Source organism: Pongo abelii, chromosome 4 (genome assembly GCF_028885655.2).
Source record: "Pongo abelii isolate AG06213 chromosome 4, NHGRI_mPonAbe1-v2.0_pri, whole genome shotgun sequence".
NCBI lineage: Eukaryota > Metazoa > Chordata > Mammalia > Primates > Hominidae > Pongo > Pongo abelii.
In genome coordinates this window covers 189,949,481-189,955,481 of record NC_071989.2, presented here as the reverse complement: position 1 = coordinate 189,955,481, position 6,001 = coordinate 189,949,481, and the positions used below count along the sequence as shown (strand labels likewise).

Genomic DNA, 6,001 nt, shown 5'->3' with positions numbered 1-6,001 from the left:
ATCCAGGGTTGTCTCCTTCCTGCCGCTGCTGCGGGTACGTAAGGGCGTCGCCCCAGCCCCCTGCTCGGCCCCTGCAGGCCCCGCACCCGCCCTTCCCTTGCAGCTCCGTGTGCCCTCGCGCCGCCTCTTTCGCATCTCCCTGGGCGGAGGCCCCTCTCCATCGCGCAGTGCCGTCCACCGTTGTCCGCCTGTGTGGCCTCGGTCTTCCCTTGTTCCTCACCCCCACCCTTCCCCTCTGGGGAGCAGGATCCGTCCGTTCTGTTTCCTTCGTGCCGTGTCCCCTGGGCCTGGACCTGAGCTGCCTTGGCGCAGCTGTAGATTCAGTGAGTGTTTCTTCAGTCTTACCTAGTGCTAGTGCGTGTGTTAATTGCTCTAACCCTGGTCACACACCTGTAAGAAAGGCGCTGCTCTCACCCCATTTTACAGACGAGGAACTGCCACCTCCAAGGCTTGTGTAACTCGCACCTTGACAGCCAGCGCAGGAGCTGACCCGACCAGGCGCACCCTGCAGAAGACCAGCCCATTCAACGCCAAGATCCTCCTGCAGCCCCGAGCGCTCGTCAACAGAAGCTTTTCTCGCCTTAGAATTTTTTTTTTTTTTTTTTTTTTTGAGACGGAGTCTTGCTCTGTCGCCCAGGCTGGAGTGCAGTGGCGCGATCTCGGCTCTCACTGCAACCTCTATCTCTCTGGTTCAAGCAATTCTCCTGCCTCAGCCTCCCAAGTAGCTGAGACCACAGGCCCGTGCCACCAAGCCCAACTAGTTTTTGCCAAACTGCTGGGATTGCAGGCGTGAGCCACCGCACACCCGCCTCAGCCTCCCAAACTGCTGGGATTGCAGCTTGAGCCACCGCACTTGGGCTTTTTTCACTTTTTTTTAAAAACAGGGTCTTGCTCTGTTGCCCGGGCTGGAGCGCAGTAGCGAGGTCTCTGCTTACTGCAGAGTCAATCTCCTGGGCTCAAGCAATCCTCCCACCTCAGCCTTCCGAGTAACTGGGACTATAGCTGTGAACCACAACACCAGACTGATTTTTGTATTTTTTTTGTAGAGATGGGGTTTCATCATGTTGCCCAGGCTGGTCTCAAACTCATGGGCTCAAGTGATCTGCTGGCCTCGGCCCTCAAAGTGCTGGGATTACAGGTGTGAGTCACTGCTGCAGGCCAGTTCTTTTGCATTTTTTTGTTTGTTTGTTTTTTGTTTGTTTGTGCTTGTTTTTAATAGACAATATATTTAAAGATATACTTCACAAAAGAAGATAAACAAATGGTCCCTAAACACATGCTCAAGATCACTCCTCATCAGCTAAATGCAAATTTAAACCATAAGAGCCACAAGAATGGCTAGAAGTTAAAAAAATTAATAAGTGGACAGTACCAAACATTGCCAGAAACGTAGCTCCCATACGGCTTGCACAATGTTGATGGGAGGCAAATAATCTAAATGTCCAATAGCAGTGGCTGTTTAGATAATCTAGAGTTCTTGCAAATAATGGAACAATAAAAATGGTGTTTTATCTAATGAAAGAGATGACTTACTCTGGCATTTCCATTCCAATTTCTCCAGGCCCACAAGCTCCAGTCCCACACCCAAACTCATGGCCTCCATCTTCTCCCGAATGTCCCCTCTCTCAGAAAACGCTGCCAGCGCTCCCCTGCTGTCCAACCCCCAAGCCCACTGTGAACCCAGACAGCGAGACTGCCACCATCACCTCTCTCTGAGGTCGCCGCCACATCCTCTCTCAGGACTCCCATGCCCACTTCTGCCACCACATCGGGCATGAAAACTTGCTTTTCTTGTTTCTCTCTCTCTTCTTTTCTGTCTTTCCTTTCTTTCCAGACAGGGTCTTGCTCTGTCTTCCAGGCTAGAGTGCAGCGGCGCAAACATAGCTTAGTGCAGCCTCGACCTCCTGGGCTCCAGCCGTCCATCCGTCTCAGCCTTCCAAGTGCTGACAGGTCCTTTTCTTGTGTGCTCATGCCCATTAGCCAAGCTCGAAGGGACGCACGGAGGAAGCTCAGTTACCATGAGAAATAAAATGCGGCCTTGTGTGGTGGCTCATCGTGATGGCACAAAGGACCCAAGAAAGCTTCCGTAGTGTAGTGGTTATCACGTTCGCCTCACACGCGAAAGGTCCCCGGTTCGAAACCGGGCGGAAGCAACTTCTACTTTTCACCTCATTGCTTCAAATTTATTACACTGAAGACTAGCCTAAAACACTCCACCGCTATCTCCAACTTGTTGAGGAGAAAGAGGGTATCTATTCCGTTGCCTTTCCGCCTCAACCATTGGCACCTAGGGAGAACTGAACCCACCTCACTTGCTGTGGACAAGGGAGCCGGCTCCCACAAAGTCCGCACAAAGCTCGTCCATTGGACGCCTGCGCGCTGCCAAATGGAATCCCCAATCCAGGGTGTGGCCCAAGGCGAGTTCCAACGAATCCTCCTTTTGTAACTCATGAGGGGACAAAATGAAGAAATCACAACAAGCTGGCAGCGGTGGGATTCGAACCCACGCCCCCGAAGAGACTGGAGCCTTAATCCAGCGCCTTAGACCGCTCGGCCACGCTACCTTTCTGCTGGAAAGGATTTACACGTTTTCCTTCGTTATACAACATCCCCGGGGTCCCTCAGCCAACAAGGCGTTGGGGCGAATCCACAGGGCATCCCAGAACCACCGCGTTCCAGCAGGATCCGCTGGGCCAGAGGCACTGGCTGGGAAACGGCTCCACCAGCGCCCTGGCAGAGAAGATTCGCGAAGCGCAGGCCTCGGGATGTGCTTTGGGGGCCACTCAGAAAGTCACCCACATTGGCCCTCTTTGGGGAGGCGGCGTGAGAGGAGGGGAAGCCTCCTACACTCTCACTTTAAAGAAAGATAAAAAGAAATAAACCAGGGCAGACCCCGTCAGTTCGGGGCCGCGTAGTCCTGCAGCCGCCGCGCCGCACTCCACAGGCGGCAGCGCAGAGGGCGCGACTCCGGGGACAGCCACGGCCCGTCCGTCCTTCCGTCCGCGGCCCCGTCCCCTGGAGCTTGGCGCCCGCTCTGCCCGGATCCGCCCCGGCCCGGGGCTCCGGCCCGCGGTCCAGTCCGCACCGCGGACCCCGAGCAGCCTCGCCGTGCACGGCCCCGCCGGGCTCAGTTCTGGGCTCGCGCTTCCACCGCCCCCGCCCCCGCCTGGCTCCCAGTTTCTTTCTGTCTCCCGCGGAACCGACCTCGTCCCCCCGAATCTCCGCCTCTTCCTCGCGCCCCCTCCCCTCCGCCCGGTGCTTTGCTCTCCCGCTTCTTGGCTCGCCCACGGCTGGGGCACGGGAGGGGAGGGGAGGGGAGGGGAGGGGGGAGGGGGAGGGGAGGGGGAGGGGGAGGGGAGGGGAGAGGGGACGGGAGGGGAGGGGAGGGGACGGGAGGGGAAAGGAGGGGAAAGGAGGGGAAAGGAGGGGAAAGGAGGGGAAAGGAGGGGTCCCCAGGGCCGAAGCGCCCCGGGGGGCGGAGGTGGACCCGGATTTCCAGCCGCTGCCCGGGCGGGAGTTCCGCGGGTCCCACGCGGCCACCTCCAGCCCCGCCCGTCAGCGCCGACTTCATGAGCAACCCGAGCCTCCTGCAGGACAGCGAGGATTTCCGCGGACGCCGGGGGCTGTGCGGGGACTTCCAGGGCCCGAGGGGGGCGGCCTGCACTCGGCGCTAACGCAGCACCCGCCCGGGACCCCGCCTCCGCCGGGCCGCTCGCGGGGCAGCAGCGCAGGAGCAGCTCGTCCCATCGCAACGCGTGGCGCAACCTGTCCCACGCCGACCTCAGCACCAGCGCCGACGAGAACTCGGAGGAGCGGCTCGCGCTGTCGCAGATCTGCGAGTGGATGGTCAAGAGCGTGCCCTACTTCAGGGATAAGGGCGACAGCAACAGCTCGGCGGGTTGTAGGAATTCACTTCACCATGATCTGTCCCTACACAGCAAGTTGATTCGCGCGCAGAATGAAGGGACTGGAAAAAGTGCTCGGTGGATGCTGGATCCAGAGGGCGGCAAGGGTGGGAGATCTCTTAGGACAAGAGCTGCATCCATGGACAGCAGCAACAAATGCACTCGGAGCAAAGCCGAGATGCCACGAAAAAAGCATCCTGCAATCTAGCCAGGGGGGTGCTGGGGACAGCCCCGGACCCCAATTTTCCAGACGGCCCGCAAGCCCTGGCTCTCACAGCAATGATGACTTTGATAGCTGGAGTCCATTTCGCCCTGGAACTAGCTCGAATGCTAGTACTGTTACTGGGAGGCTTTCACCCATTATAACCAAAGGAGACGATCTTAGAGATGGGGACGTGCATTCTGTGAGGTACCCGCCATCTGCGGCAAAGATGCCCCTACTCCACCCAGTCTGAGACAAATAATCCTGAAACATGGAAAGCTTTTTGGGTGATCTCAGTCTTGTCTCGTCACCAACATCATTAACTGTGTCCACCCAGTCCTCACCTGGCACCACGATGCTTGCTTGTTTGCTTGCTTGCTTGCTTTCTTCCTTCCTTCCTTTCTTTTTCTTTCTTTCTTTCTTTCTTTTCCTTCCTTCCTTTTTCTCTCTCTCTTTCTTTTTTTCTTTCTTTCTTTCCCTTCCTTCCTTCCTTTCTTGATGGAGTCTCACTCTGTCACCCAGGCTGGAGTGCAGTGGTGCCATCTTGGCTCACTCCAACCTCCGCCTCCTGACTTCAAGCGATTCTCCTGCTTCAGCCTCTCTAGTAGCTGGGATTACAGGCGTACGCCACCATGCCTGGCGAATTTTTCTATTTTCAGTAGAGATGGCGTTTCACCATATTGGTCAGGCTGGTTTTGAACTCCTGACCTGGTGACCAGCCTGCCTCTGCCTCCCAAAGTGCTGGGATTACAGGCGTGAGCCACCATGCCCAGCCTCTTTCTTTTCCTTCCTTCCTTTCTCTTTCTTTCTTTCTTTTTCTTTCTTTTTCTTTTCCTTCCTTCCTTCCTTCCTTTCTTCCTTCCTTCCTCTCTCTCTCTCCTTTTTCCTCCTCCTCCTCCTTCTTCTTTTCCTTCTTTTCTTTCTTTTTTTATAATAACCTCCATTTTTTTCCTTTTGTCAGACTTGGCAGCAAAGACGTTTTTCCGGTACAAGATGTTTGCCAGATGTGCAAGTTATGTGCTGCTGTAGATAAGGACTGAGCCACTGGAAATTGCTTTACGATAAAGTGCCAAACTCACAACAGAGTTAACTGCAGAAAAGACGCAGATCCTGGTATGCTGTCTAGTTTTGTATATAAGCAGTAGATACCAATAGTATCTATCATGGCTCACTGCAACCTCTGCCTCCAGGGTTCAAGTGATTCTCCTGCCTCAGCCTCCAGAATAGTTGGGATTACACCCACCTAATTTTTTGTATTTTTAGTAGACACGGGGTTTCACTATGTTGGCTAGGCTGGTCTCGAACTCGTAGCCTCAAGTGATCCACCCACCTCGGCTTCCCAAAGTGCTGGGATTACAGATGGGAGACAGCACACTCAGCCAATTTATAAATAATTTTAAACGAGAAGTTTATTTTGTGGGTTTAGACTGGGAGTAGTCATTCAGTAAAAGCTGCGATGTGGTTTATGGAAATGAACAATCGTGGCATTATACTTGGCCTCTCCTCGAGGTGGGCACAGCCTGCCTGTGTGGCCAGGGATGGTCCTGCCCTCCTGCATTCTGCCACCACAGTTTAGTAACAGTGCGATTCCACGTTCCTGTTCCCATACTCTCTGAGAAGCACTTGATGATGCTGATGTACTTACAGACAAGAGAACAATCTTTGCTATAATTGCTTCAAGCCATAAGTGTACATAAATCATGAAAAAAGGCAACAAACTGTTAGCATGTGTTGGTTTCATAAAGTAAAAAAGGAGAGGGAAAATCTGCACATCCATTCTCTGAGCAACCCCTTTTTATTCTTTATTTTTGCTTAATTTGAGCATACCCTGAGAATTTCCTAATTAAAAAAAAATCATAACCTAGTTTGGCAGTGGCACCTGTACTTTCAGAAA

The 6,001-nt window shown here is 54.1% G+C and overlaps 2 non-coding genes and 1 pseudogene across 2 annotated transcripts; 2 read left to right on the top strand and 1 right to left on the bottom strand.

Annotated features, from left to right (window-relative positions):
* The first annotated feature begins 2,080 nt into the window (after positions 1–2,080).
* TRNAV-CAC (transfer RNA valine (anticodon CAC)) lies at positions 2,081–2,153 on the top strand. The gene has a single exon. It is a non-coding gene; the product is annotated as a tRNA-Val (tRNA).
* A 309-nt stretch (positions 2,154–2,462) lies between these two features.
* Positions 2,463–5,136, top strand: LOC134761508 (forkhead box protein O1-like; annotated as a pseudogene).
* On the bottom strand, positions 2,483–2,564 carry TRNAL-AAG (transfer RNA leucine (anticodon AAG)). Its single transcript has one exon. It is a non-coding gene; the product is annotated as a tRNA-Leu (tRNA).
* Positions 5,137–6,001: the final 865 nt, after the last annotated feature.